This window comes from Mustela lutreola, chromosome 1 (assembly GCF_030435805.1).
Source record: "Mustela lutreola isolate mMusLut2 chromosome 1, mMusLut2.pri, whole genome shotgun sequence".
Taxonomy (NCBI): Eukaryota; Metazoa; Chordata; class Mammalia; order Carnivora; family Mustelidae; genus Mustela; species Mustela lutreola.
The window spans coordinates 26,617,769-26,633,229 of record NC_081290.1 but is presented as its reverse complement, the minus strand read 5'-3'; positions in this window follow the sequence as shown (position 1 = coordinate 26,633,229).

Below are 15,461 nucleotides of genomic sequence, written 5' to 3'. Positions count from 1 at the left end.
GCTTTAACTCAGCCCTTCCCAAACATATGGCGTTCATATTATATGAACACTTCTTTTTTTAAATGACCCCTATTGACATTGGGTCTTTTCTGGGATGCTTGATGAGAAATAATGATTAACTCATAGAAGATGGGGATAGACATATCTTATTTATCTTTGTACTTGGCATATTGTAATGTTATCTGACACATAATAGTGTTGAACAAGAATAAATGTTTCTGTGTGAGTAAAGAACATGATATAAGAAGCAGCACAGAGGATCATAGGGGAAGGGTAGGAAAACTGAATGGGAAGTTATCTGAGAGGGAGAAAAACCATGAGAGACTCTTAGCTATAGAAAACAAACTGAGGGTTGCTGGAGTGGGGGATGGGTGAGAGGATGGGGTGGTGGGCATTAAGAGGGCACATGATGTGAGGAGCAGTGGGTGTTACCTACAACTCTTGCATTACTGAACACTACATCTGAAACTAATGATGTGCTATGTTGGTAAATTGAATTTAAATTAAAAAAAAAAGAAGTACATGAAGATGAGCTTCTATGAACCAGTGTGATGTGTGGCGGAAGAGCTGTAGGCTAAGGACGGATCGATCAGGTGTTAAAAATACGTCAGGATTTATTTGAAACCTGAGTTCACATGAAGATGATCGATAGAAAATCGATGAAAATATCCCAATCCCAGGGTGAAGACTAAATTATAGACCAGGAGGAAGTGCTAAATACATTATAACTTACATGCCAAGAACTATCTGTGCACAGAACATCCAGACTATAAGCAAAGGTAAGATCACCTGGTCGATTCTCTGACTTTTTCATGGACATACCCTTATTGGCCAAAGAGCGTGAGCGCAAACTTTGAGAGAGGTCTGTGGGAAAAATCCAACCGGCTAGATACTAGCAGGAAGTCCTGGATTGTATCTTAAAAAAGAAATGTCAGTTTTACAAGTGCTCCATAGTATACCCGAGTTTAATATAAAAATAATGCTTTACATAGTTTAGCTCAGTGGCACAGTATGTCTGTTTGAGATGCAAGGACTTATTCCCTCTCCTTCATATAAAAATGAGAAAACTCACATTCAGAGAGAAAAAGTGACTTGTTCTAGACCCCGTGGCACATCTCTGGCAAACATGGGGTGAAGCCTAGCTCTCCAGACAATCAATTTCATGTTCATTCCTAACCAGACACAGCCCTTCCCTTCCACCTCACACTAGACCCACAAAATACCAGTTGATCCAGAAATCCCTCCTCTAAGAAATTAACCCCCAAAAGTAATTTGAGATGCAAAAAAAAAGACCCAAAGATGTTATTTATATTAGCCTTACACTGGAAACAACAGTCTTTAATAATGGGAAAAAGGGCTAAGTAAAATCTGTATAATAAAATATTTTGTTACCATTAAAAATAACACTTATAAGGAATTATATAATATTAAATAAGGAAACCAAGTTGAGATGTCCTACTCTGTAAAAATATTATAAAAACATCTATCTATTTTGTATTTTTCTATACCAAATGCAATACCTCAAAATATCAAGAATGGTCATCTTCGACCAATTTTCACTATAGGAAGAGCCTGCGTATTAAGTCCTGCCCAGCCCCTGGGGGTCCAAGCAGGTCTTGCTCATGTAGCATTTGTCAGCAAGGAAGCCTCATAGACCTGGGTGGTTGCAAACACATGCACAGTTCCACCGATAAAGAAATTAACCCAGACCCCTGTTTCCAGAGGGGAGAAACACAGTATCCTGCAAGGAAAATGTCTTGAAATTAAACCCTATAACACCACAGTATTCTAGCACAGTGACTATCAAACTTGAGCATGCCTGGCAACACCTGGAGGGTTTGTGACAATACAGATTGCTGGGCTCACCCTCAGAGTTTCTGATTCAGTAGATGGGGGAGAGGTCTGGGAGAGCTGAGCATTGGCATTTCTACCAAGTTCCCAGATATTGTGGCTGCAGCTCTGGGGCCATACTTTTGAGAACTGCTGCTCTAGCAGAAGCACGGGGCTGATTAAAATAAAGAAAAGGAGGACACCGTGGCCTTGGGACCTGTGACTTTATAGCCGAGGGAGATTTTGATTTGTGAGATCCTTCCTTTCTGTAGCCTAATCATTCTCTCTGTATTTCCCCATTTCTAAGATGTTCATTCATTCATTCATTCATTCATTCATTCATTCGGCAATTTAAAGAGCACTCATAATACATGAAACATCAAAGATACAGCAATAAACAAGATGGGTGAATTCTAACTTGAGAGGGCTTCTATCCCAACAGGAATGGTCAGCATGAATGAACTGTGATGGGCATTTCTCGTGTTATTTGGGAATAGTCCAATATTCTTCTATTCTACTATAGAAGATATGAAACTGACGAGACGTGTTAAGTATAGACAATGGGTAAGCAAGTTGAGTGGGAGACATAGTCAGAATTCATGGAATACGTTAGATGAATCTAGTAGGTGAGCAAATCAGTTGAACATAGGAATGGAAGGGCCAAGAGAAACTTGATATTCATGAGACACCAAATATTTGTGAAACACACAAAAAATTCGTGAAACACAAAATTTGTGAAACACATGAGGCCTTTTGATAGTCATAGCTTTAATTTGGCATCCCATAGGTGACACCTATTCTGTTCCCATGAGTCCTCTGATCACAAAGCACAAGAACAATCCAGAACTGCTCATCAGGCTGATGGGCAAGCTATCACTATGGCCAAGGGTATTTATTCCTACATCTGGCTCACGAAGCAAGTGTGTATTTTAGCCCCACATATTTTCCACCTTTGGGTTTCCTTGCTCAAACCTTGACTCTGGTCTTTGCAACCACACATCAATGAGAAAGGCTGATGTGGCAGAGAGAGAAGCAGCAAGTCAACATCGCCTAACCCAGGACGTGGGCAGCATGGTCCTCCCATCCTACACGTGTCCTACAGGGCACCCCAGCCCCTCTGTGTTACCCTATCCCAATCCTTTTCTCTGGCTCCTGGCTGCGTGTTTTGAATTGATTCAAGTATCTTAATTTTGCCTGTGAGAACTTCTCTTCCATGACCTCTGGGATAGCTTGTCTCAAACAATGTTCCCAGGTTCTCTGTGGTGTCCATGTCATTTCCTGCCAGACCCTAATATTCATGCAAAAAGTGACAAACAGGATGACTTTTTTACATTTCTTTTCTCTCTCTGTGGCCTCACCTCTTGCCTTTGACACAGTTTAACTGCAGAACCTGTCTCTGGAAAGAGAATTGACATGAAGCAGACGTGGATAACAACTCTCTGGTGGGTCTCATGTGAGAATCAGAACGAGTATGTGAGAGGGTCTGGGGCCGGGTCTGGGGTAGAGCGCATTCCCATGAAGGTGGCTGTTATTAATACTCTTCTACTCCCTACAAGACATTACTACATTCTACCAAACAATGTGAAACTGTAAAACCCTCCTTCAAGTCTTCTTAAACGGTTTTCCTTCCTACCCACCAGCACTAAATTATGTTGCCAAGTTACGTCACCTAGTTGTGTTGGCAAGGCTTTCTTTCTGTTTCTCTCCCCAGAGCACAGGGTCTCCATCCTTCCCTCATTATTTTACAGGTGAGCTTATCACATTGCTTGGATAACATTTAATATTTAGATCCAACCGACAAAATAAAGACCCTGCCTGGGGATCATCCGCCGATGTCAACATTTTGTCCCTTCCTCCCAGCTACCATCACTTCATGAAGAACATTTTATAGTGTCTTCCCTATCATCCGTGCTTTGTAATTCACCAACCCCAAGACGATGAGCCCCCTTCTTATTCAGCACGAAATCGTAGGAACTCCCTTTCTGCTTGGAATATTCTAATGGCAGCAAGCTTCATGAGCCCCACAAAGCAGCTGTCTATGTTAGGACAGGAAAACCTGGAACACATTTTGCAAGGTTTTGTTTTGGTTTTTAAATTGAAGCCTTCAGGGATCTCCCCCCTTCTCCGGCTCAGAACATGGCTGAGAGTGGCTGTTTGCAGGAGCAGCTGAAAGCTATTTCACCATGAAGCAGACCTTGGCAGGCCTCAGATGCTCCATATGGTCTGCAGCTCTGGTCTCCGAGAAGAGCCCAGTTCATCCTCCCCACTTGGTTTGTCTTGTATATAATACCGGCATGTGTGTTTGAAAGGCCATGGTATAGAAAGGATGCTTTGCTCTGTGGTTTTTTTTGTCCTGTTAACCTTTATGGGAATAATTCACTGAGATGCAATTTAGTATATATTCCATCTGTGGATTCTCTGCCAAGTTACATCATAAGACAACTAATCTGTCCTGAATGGAGAAAGACTCAAGGAGGCAAACAGAATTGTTACTTCAAGGGGCCAAGGCACGGGAGATATGCCTACCACCCCCAGCATCGTGAGGGCCTCTGAATCATCGAGACCTCCTCCCTTCTCCATCTCTCCTGTCCTGCTCCTCAGAAGCTTCGAACAGACTCCTCTCTCGGCCCCAAATCCAAAGCCCTTAAGCACAAAGAGACCAGCTCTGCCATTTCATCAACCCATGGGTAGGTCTGTGGAGAAGGCACCTTGCTAGGACTCCAACCTGATCTCAAGGGAATTGTTGATTTCGTGAACTTCCTCACAGTCAGAATCTGCTGTCCCCTTGGGGCAGCCCAAGTAGCTCAGTCAGTTAGGCATCTGCCTTCGGCATAGGTCATGATCCTGGGGTCCTGGGATTGAGCCCTACATCAGGCTCCCTGCTCAGTGGGGAGTCTGCTTCTCCTTCTGCCTCTGTCTGCTGCTCCCCTTGCTGGTGTGCTCTCTCTCTCTCTCTCTCTCTCAGATAAATAAATGTGCTGCAAAAAAAATGAATTCTGTTATGCTGAAAAGAAATTTAAAAAGTATATATATAAAAGAAAAACAAGAAAAAAAGAAAGAAAGAATCTGCTGTCCCCTTCCATCATTTGATAGAAGAGTAGAGAAACTTCAGTCTTCCTTCATTACTGAAACACAAGAACTAGGGCCATGCTGTCCAACAGTCTAAGGCACCAATGCTTGCTGTCCTTTGGCAAATGTTGTTTATATGCTCAAGAAGCCACACTCAAAAAAAGTAAAAAAGTAAAATTAATTGTAATGATACATTGGATCTACTCAGATGTATCCCAAATATTATCAATTCAACATGCAATCTAGATAAATAATTACCAGTAAATATTATCTCTTTTTATAATAAATCTTCACAATCTGATGTTTTACACTTCCAGCACATCTCAGTTTGGACTAGCCACACTTCAAGGACTCAGGTGCCACACATGTTACCATAGTGGACAGTGCAGGTCTAGAAGTTGAGAACAAGGTTGGTGGGAGAAACAGAACCTCTGAGTGAGAAACTTCTGTGGAAATAGTATCCTTTTTTATGTTTTTGAGAATTCTCTCTCCCTGGTGTGAGGCGGGTGGCAGTTGGAGAAGAATGTTTTTACCACATCCTAAACCCCAGGGGATGAGGCTGGCCTGCATCTGTGCCAAGAAACCTTTCTTCACTTGCCTTTCTACTCACTCCCCTGTACACACAGATCCCCTAGGACCTTATTTTTTTCTTAAAGATTTCATTTATTTATTTGACAGACAGAGATCACAAGTAGGCGGAAAGGCAGGCAGAGCGAGAGGAAAGGAAGCAAGCTCCCTGCTGAGCAGAGAGCCCGATGTGGGGCTCGATTCCAGGACCCTGGGAAGATGACCTGAGCCGAAGTTGGAGGCTTTAACCCACTGAGCCACCCAGGTGCCCCCCCGCCAGGACCTTCTTAAAATGCACATTCTGATTCCACAGATCTAGATTTTGTACTTCTAACAAGATCCCCAGTGCCACCCCCAACCCTGCCGCCACTGATCCTCCAACCCCACTTTGAAGAGTGAGATTCTGGAGGCTGATGCCCCCCAGCGTTGTGCGTGTGACTAAATGGAGGTGGTGTGTATCTCGGTGGGAAGAACGTGAACTTGGAGTCAGACTGCTGGAGTTTGGCCTTTGGGTCTGTCACCTCGCTGTGAGATTTGGGCATGAGGCTTCAGCCCTGCAGACCTCTGTCTGTAAAATGGAGGCAATGAGGTATCATCTCCTCCTTGTCAAAATGGCTAAAATCAAAACACAAGAAACAGCAGGCGTTGGCGAGGATGTGGAGAGAGGACAATGCTCTTGCACTGCTGGTGGGAGTTACTAGTCCTGCTTTGGTTGCATAAAAATCACAGGGAAATTTATTTAAAATATAGATTCCTAGGCTCCATCTCAATGGTTGCACTCAGTGAACTGGATCCAGAAATCTATATATTTTAAAAGTTCTGCTTCTTAGCTGGGTTTGGAAACTGCTGGATTTTCCCACTTTAGACCCTCGGTATCTATGTAGTACCTGGCATGAAGTCAGCTCCCAGTTTGCTGGATGAAGATGTTATTCTTTTTTTTTTTTTTTTTTAAGATTTTTATTTATTTGACAAGAGAGAGAGCATGGCAGAGGGAGAGTGAGAAGCAGGCTCCCTGATGAGCAAGGAACCTGAGGACCCTCAGATCATGATCTGAGCTGAAGGCAGACACTTAACCAACTGAACCACCTGACTGCCCCTAAAAATGTCATTCTTTACCTTGAACCTTGACACAACCAGTTGCAGTTTCCAAAGGGCCATCTTATACATAATTTTATCTGCAGGGCTGGGCCAGGTTATGTAGGATCTGATCCCTACTCAATTTGGAGTGACTTCTTTTAGAAGGAAGGAACAAAATTAGCTGTGACATGAATATTTATTTAGAATGAGAAAAATCACAACAAATTCAAGTTGTGAAAAACTGACCCATGCCCTATTAGAAGTCATTAGTATTTTTTATTGTTTAATTTATTAATTTTATTAATTTCTTGATATGCCTCTACCTTATTTTTTTCTACCTTGTTGAGAGCTGAATATTCTTTTATCACCTCTTCACATAGCTAGTTTTATAACATAATTTTCAATGAAGAAATAGCGGTATAATTTAGTCATTCCTCTAACATAGTTGACTGAAATTTTTTTAAATTATAGGATGCATAAAACCTGCGGTTTTTCTAAACTGGAGAGACTAACAATAACTTTACTACATCTGAAAATGACTGAATATCTAGTATTTATTCCACTAAACCCTAACTAAATGTCTTGCGAACTTGGCTTCCCCTTAGATGAGTTGTCATGATGACTTTGGCCACTCCATTATCACCCAGGACAAAGGGCAATGTGATTAAATGGAAGCCAGATTCTTGGAAAGAAGCAGCGGTCTTGGGCAGTTGCTGTTAAAACTCCCTTTTGCAGTGTGATGAAAGCCTTTGACCATGTGGACACCTTTCCTGGGCTCCTTTGAGCACCTTGGAAGGGGCTTATGCAAGCAAGGGTCCCAAGGCCCAAACTCAGAGCGCTTCACAGTGAATCTACCTTTGCTCATTCTGTCCTTACATTTCCTGTGTGTGTTAGAATTCCCCGGATGCAAGCAACCGAAGAACTCTGGTCTGCAAGAGGGCATTTATTGGCATTGTATCGGGTCCTCCCAGAACTCAAGGAAAAGCTGACCATTCATTTCTCAGAAGGCAGTTCTGGAATTCAGAAAACAGAGCCGATAGGTAGTCTTTCCATACCTCCCCTGTTCACAAAAAAAAAAGGGGAGGGGATTCATGTGTTTTTTAGCCTTTGCTTCGTTAGCTCAAAAATGTAATTATAGGGACATGGTGACAGAATTAGCTTGGCTGCATGGCCCAGCCCTAGCCAGGGGAGAGCTATACTGTGTGATGCCTGTGTTTACCAAGCCTGGGTCTATGAGAGAGACCTTATTACCTGATGCTGGCTTAAAGCTGCTATCAGAATAAATGGGATGAAACTAGGCAGATGTCGCCTGCCGTTGTCTGGGCTCCCATCAGAACACGCATAGCATTTACCACATTATATTGTAAACAATTGAGTGTGCGTGTCTGTGTTTCTGACTGATTGTGTGTCAGGCACCTTTAATTCCCTGTTACAAATTTCCACACTCAACAATACATGGTAGGTATGCAATATGTATCTCTTAAGTGAATGAATATTCTGATGAAGTCGTGGAAAGGTGTGACTACTCCAAAATTACTTAGGAAGCAGTTGTGATCTGGAGAAGGCTGACGGACTTTCCCAGGGCCACATGATCAGAAAACGTGTCAGGGATACAGAAGGAACTTACGTATTCTCTTCCCACTGGGAGCGTCTGAACACAGAAGCTCTCATGAAGGGAAAGTCACAGGCTCTGGAAAATTCTATACCTATCTGTCCCCATTTTTGCCTCAACAGCATCTCTCGAGAACCTTCCAGTCAGAAAGAGTACATCACCACACCTGCCAGAGTACGTGGTGCTACGGCCATGGGTCCTGGAGTCAGCCTCTCACCAGGGAGAGTCCAGCCACACTCAGCTCTGCAGTGAGCAGCCCATCATCCAAAACACCTAATCAAAACAGAATGCATGCCATCTGGCGCCATTGCTCCCGCAAGAGGTTCTCAGCCGGGCACCATGTAATAGGAGGTCTAAGTCAGAATGACATTTTGCTTTCTGCAGCTAGAGGCTGCCTAAGCTCCTTGAAGCACAGAGCTGCTAGCAGGGAGGTTCCCAGACCAAAAATAAGCAAGGAGTCCCCACAGCTGGGCCCAGGCTACTGCTCCGCCCAAGTGCAGCGTGGCAAAGTCTGAGTCACGATGATTGTTTAGTCCGTAGTTCTCACACCACAGCAGGCAGTCCATTCACTGGGAGGGCTTGGTAAAACACAGATTGCTGGGCCCTGCCAATTCAGCAGACCTGGGGAGGGGGGCCAGTCTTCGCATTTCTAACGGACTCCCCAGCGGTTGCTAGCGGAGCTGCTCTGGGGACCACAGAACCACACGTTGAGAATTATTGGTTTGGATAGTGCAAGGAATTTCATTAGCCCTGGCTGGGTTATGGAGATTTCAAGGTGTGCACCCAAGGATCAGCAGCACATCAAAGCAAACAACTGTTCTCTGGCTTGAAGGCACAGAGGGGAAGCATGTGAACACACCAGGGTTTCTCAACTTCCCAACCACTTACATTTTGAATCAGATAATTTTTCATTGCAAGGGACTCTCTGTGCATTGTTGGATGTTTAGAAATAGGCCTGGCCTCTGGCCTGTAGATACAGATACATGAAGTTCCCCCCCCACCCACTTCAACAGCCATGACAATCAAAACCATCTCCAGACATTGCCAAATGTCCCTCAGATGGCAAAATCAGCTCCAGTTGAGAACCACTAGTACGTACGCTAACATGTTACCAGCAGCATGCATGGGGTGAAGGGGAGCATTTAAGATTTCTCCAGCTGGGCCCCATGCTGCTGCCTAAGGCAAACTGTAAGCTGACATGAAACATAATGATGCCTTTCTTTTGAAACACACATTTTTAGGGCAGTCTCACATATTGCATTCTTATGATCCTGACCTGTGTGTTCAGAAAAGTAGATATTACTGTTGTCTTCACTTAAAAATGGGGAAACTGAGTCTCAGAGTGGCTCAGGATTTGCCAGAGCTTACATAGAAGAAACTGAAATACACATCCGCTAATTCCTAGGCCAGTCAATTGGCCATTACATATGCAACTTTCATTCCATCTACAAGTATGCCATAAACAGTAGCAGGTAGTGGCATTTTCATAATTTGTGGTGATTGTTTGGCTAGAAAAGATATGAAAACATTTGTCAGTATAGCTGCAGGCTTTGAAAATCTCAGCTGGAGCTAATGAAATCTTTGTATTATGGGGACAAATTTGTAGCTGTGGAGGCTTCTTGGGCCATGGGATCAAGTGAGCCTAAAGCTCCCTAGGGAACATGCCTGGTCAGGTTGATGGGGTTCTTCTGATGGTTGGTCTGACTCATAAGCAGAACAGGGAAATCCTGACTCAGATTTCTCTGAATTACCCCCACGCTTTTCAATATGTCAAATCATCTTTTCAGTGTGATGAAGTTTTAGAATATAAGTGAGGTTCGGTGGGGTGGAATCCAGAGCCAAGGACCAAGAAAGAATTCTTGAGACATCTTTGGTGCAAAATGGTGGTTTATGAAAGCACGGGGACAGGACCTGTGGGAGAAAGAGCTGCTGTTGCCCCGGGGTTGTGAGGAATGGTCCATTATACACTTGCAAATTGGGAGGAGGTTGGGGATAGCATAAATCTCTAAGGAATTTTGGAAGCAAGGTTTCCAGGACCTTGAGGGGGGAGCTGTTATTGGGAAAAGGTCATTTATTACCATCTAATAAAACCTTAGTCATGAGACCCTTTAGATGTATATCAGTGGGCCATACGCTTGGGGATGATTACCATCATGTATCTTGGAGGGTTTAGAGATAAAGGAAGTTTCCAAAGGAATTTTTATATGTAAAAGTAGACTTACAGGATCCTGGTTGGGGTGGGGGTGATGGTCAGGATTGCCTTTTTTCCTTCTCAGAGTATTAAGGCAGAGGCAGTTGAGTCCCTAGAGGAATGTCACTCTGCCTGCTCAAGGACTTGTCAGTGGGATTTAGGTAGTAAGGAAATTTAATAACTTTTCTTCTGCCTCTGTTTCCCACATCAAGTGGGTACTGTCAGGGCCTAGAAACATCTATGAAACAAATTCTCAGTCTCTCTCTTTCTTTTATGTGCATTTGCATACACACACACACACACACATACACACACACACACACTTTCTGTTTATTACAGTGAGGACTTGATGCCAAAACCCATATTAAAAAATATATATTGCTCTAGACAGTGTCCAGTAGGTATCAGAAACTAAGGATCACGTGTTTGGGTGGCTCAGATGGCTAAGTGTCTGCCTTTGGCTCAGGTCATGACCCAGCGTCCTGGGGTCGAGCCCTGCAGCAGCAGGGAGCCTGCTGGGCCCTCTCTCTCTGCTGCTCCTCCTGCTTGTGCTCTCTCACTCTCTTTGTCAAGTAAATAAATAAAATCTAAAAAAAAAAAAGAACTGAGGGTCAGACCCCTCCATATGTAGATATTACATCACCACCCCCCTCTATATCTGCCACCTTGCACTGTAGTTTGATAGCTTTGATTTGCTGGAGTGAGCATTTAAGCAAAGACCAAATCTTGGGGACTACATGTATCTAGAAAATATTTTCACTATTATCTCAATCTAGCCTAACTGTCTTTCTACTTCTTTGTTGACTCTCCCAGAGAGTGATATCCATTTGAGTTTGAGTACCTAACATGCAGTGACATTTCAGATAAGAATAAATTCAGGAAATGAAGAAGTTAACCTAGCAAGACACAAATGTGGAAACCAAACACAGCCTTTGACAATGTCACTATTAAAGGAGTGGTATATGTGTGTTGTGTATATAGGTATGCATGTGATTGTGCGCGAATGTGTGTGTGTGTGTGTGTGTGTGTGTGTTTGTGTGTGTGAGTGTCTTGAGGAATTATTATGGGGGTGGAGTGAGACAAGTGAGAAGCCTGATGAATTCGACAAAATTTCTCCATGGTTTTCAAAGCCAGTTGGTATTTATGTCTCTTGCCTTTGGCTCAAGAAAAGCTTTCAATATGTAGCTAAAAAAGTTGAGGGTTGCTGAGTGAGCCAAAGGGCCATCTCCAAGAGAGTAATGGATTCACCCCTAGTGAGATCAAAACAGAATTCTCAGCTGGAAAAGACCCTATAAGCCCTGGAGTAACCCAATAATGAAGGAGCTTGGATTCTTCCCCCAGGTGAGATCGTCTGAACTTCCAGCATGCTGTTGGAAACTCTGGTGGTGCCAGGCAGATGGAGTTACAAAAATAACCACTCGGCCAGAATACTCACTACCATGTGGCAATGAATTTGGGTCATGACTGCACTTGCCAGACTGATTTTACTGCCTATGCAAGACGAAGTGACTCTAATGGCTTCTACTCGGCTCCATATGGCCCCTCAATGTTCATATTCCCTGCGGTGGGCTTTTCTTTGGTCATATTTCTTTCTGCAGAATTTATTAAGAGAAAGAAAGAGAGAAATGATGAAATACTAACCCTAATTTACCTGAGTACAGCAGAAGAAAGGAAAATTCTATGGAAAATATATAGAAAGAAATGACCAAATGAAATTGTAACACTTTTTCATACTTCAACTACATCTTCAATGAAATAACAGCTTCTTTTTTTTTTTAAGATTTTATTATTTTTTTGACAGAGAGGGATCACAAACAGGCAGAGAGAGAGAGAGAATGGAAAGCAGGCTCCCTCCTGAGCAGAGAGCCCAATGTGGGGTTCAATCCCAGGTCCCTGAGATCATGACCTGAGCCGAAGGCAGAGGCTTAACCCACGGAGCCACCCAGGTGTCCCAAAATAAGAGCTTCTTAAACTAACATTTTATGATGCTATTTTTCTTTGGGTCTTATGAAGATTTCTCTTAATACATTTTAGAAAGATAGTGTTAATGTGTATGGAGATCTGAAGTAATTAAGATCAATCTCGTTGGAAATGTTCAAATAGTTGAGGTGAGAGGTTAAGAGGGTGAATTACTAGTTTCATCATTTTCTAGCTGTGAGATCTAACCCACGTTACCTAAACTAGGCGTTCATTTGCTTATACAGTCATATGTTCATTCAGCAAACATTTGTTGGTTTCCTACTAAATGCTGGTCACTGTTTTAGTTACTGAGGATATAAAGAAAACAAGAAAACCAAGTTGTTCATGGAGTTGACATTTCTGATGTGATATAAAGGCAATTAAAATAGATTTAAAAATAATAGCAGCTCTTGAATGACACGGATAACTCTTTCTTGTCATTCAGACCACAGATGAAATGTCACCTCCTTAGAGAAAATCTGTCTCTACATTCAAACCTTACTTTTGTATTTGATTTAAATACATTTGATCTACATACAAATGAAGAGATTGAATGACAACAAAAAGCCAGTCAGGAACATACTGGAGGGAGAGCATTCGAAATTGAGGGAATGGAAAATACAGAGTCACTTAGAAGAAGAGAGCCTGGTGTGTTCATGGATGAAAGCAGAATTCAGCCTTGCTGGAGCCCAGTGAGGTGGGAGGAGAGTGGTAGAGGAGTTGATCTCCTTGAGAGGCAGACAAAAGGGGGATTTTACAGGCCATGGTAGACAATGGGGGATTTCACTCTGAATGTGATAGAAAGTGTATGAGTTATCTATTGCCGTGTAACAAATTATGGATGGCTGCAATATGTTTGCCTCAAAGCTATGTCTTAATCTTATTCTTTGTCAGTAGAAGAAGCTGAAAACTTTCAAAATTTGCAAATCCAGGCTTCTTTTAACAATTCTTCCCTGATTTTGTCTTTTTCCTCTTGCACTTAAATTTAAGTAGGAAGAAGAAACCAAGAGGCATCTTTAGCACTCTGCCTGGAAATCTCCTATCCTGTGTCACCCAGTTCTACTGGCACGTTTTCTACTTTCTACAGTTTACTTCTGTTAAACATTCTGGCACTGTGTGGTAAGGATCCTCTTTCTTCCAGTTTCCAATGCCATTTTCTTCCTTCCCTTTATATCCTTTCTGGTAGCATCCACTAAGGCCACTAGGCTTCTGCTAACATTTAGTTAAAACAACTTACACTTTCGCTAACACACTTTCCTAAAAGTTCTTTCAGCTTCCACACACTTCTTAATTCCAAAGGTAATCCCATATTTTGTTTTTGTTGTGGTAGCACTTGATAATGTTTTGGAGTTATATAATCAAGACTTGCCAAAGAGATGTGGAAGGAATGATTGAACTGAGAATGACACTTGGGTTTTTGATTGGCTCAGTCATATGAATGGTGATTCCAATTACTGAGAGAAAAATAAAGAACAAGTGGGTTTGGTGAACATCAAGAGTTCAATTCAGGATATATATATTTTGAGGGACCTATTGCAAATCTAAGTACTAAGTTACAGGCAAGAATCAGGAGGAAATCATTCAATCTTTCACCATTAAGTATGTTGTTCGATGTTTATGTTTTGTAAATGCCTTATCAATTTGAGGAAATTCCCCTATGTCCCTTCTATCTATGATGCATTTTTTTTTTACCATGAAAAGGTATTAGATTTTGTCAAATACTTTTTCTTCATCTATTGAAATACTATTTCTTCTTCTATTGGTTTTTGTATTTATTTTTTTTAAGATTTTATTGATTTATTTGACAGACATAGATCACAAGTAGGCAGAGAGAGAGAAGAGGAAGCAGGTTCCCCACTGAGCAGGGACCCTGATGTGGGGCTCGATCCCATGACCCTGAGATCATGACCTGAGTTGAAGGCAGAAGCTTAACCCACTGAGCCATCCAGTGGGTGGCTTTAGTCTATGAATGTGGTATATTATAGAATTAATTTTCAGATGGTAAACCAAATGAGCATTTTATGATAAATCCCATTAGGTCATGTAGCTAATACTTTTTAAAAATGTATTTAGACTCACTTTGTTAGTTTTTTTGTTGAGAATTGTTGTATCTATGTTCGTAAAGGTATTGGCCCAAAGTTTTCTTTTCTATGATGTTTTTGTTTGATTTTGGCAACAGGATTATACTGGTCTCCTAGAATGAGTTGGAGACTATCTCCTCTTTTTCTATTTTTTTGGAAGAGTTTGTGAAGGATTAGTATTAATTCTTCCTTACATGGTTTGTAGAATTCAGTGATAAATCATCTGGGCCTAGGCTATTCTTTGTGGAAAGGTTTTAAATTCCTAAGTCAATTTCTTGTTACAGGCTTATTTACATTTTCTACTTCTTCATGAGTCAATTTTGGTATTTTGTGGGGTTTTTTTGGAATTTCTACATTTCATCCAGATAATCTGGTTATTCATAGTATTTCCCTATAATCCTTTTTATTTCTGTAATGTCAGTTCCAATATTCCCTGTTTCATTCCTGATTTGGTAATTTGAGTCTTTGCTCTTTGGTCTTGTAGTCTAGCTAAAGTTTGGTCAATTTTGTTGATCTTCTCTAAAAACCAACTTTTGATTTTGTTGAATTTTTTTCTATTGTTTTCATATTCTAATCTACAGGGAGAGGCTCAGGCCACTCCAAACATCACCCTCCAGGAAGGGTCCAAATAGACAACATCACACTGTGCATATAGCACTATTGAGTTAGCAGTCAATTTTTTATGGGTTCTTTCTCCCAATTTGTGTATGAGATCAACTCCAAATAATTTAATATGATCAGCTGCAGTGATTAAAAAAGATCAATAAAGTTAGTGGGGAGAAATAGATACCCAGTTCTTATGCTGACTTCATTCCCTGAATCTTGAATGCTCCTACTTTGTAACAATGAAACATTTCCATGGGGAATGCTTGCTCACTTCAAGGCATGTCACTCCAGACAATGACTATAAAATTTTCCCTAATAAAAATGAAGTTCCATCCAACATTTGAGATGATTTTGACAAGAGATGAAAGTTTTACTTAAGATTGGCAGGTGCATATTTTTTTAAATATTTTATTTATTTATTTGACAGAGAGAGAGAGAGAACACAAGTAGGCAGAGAGGCAGGCAGAAA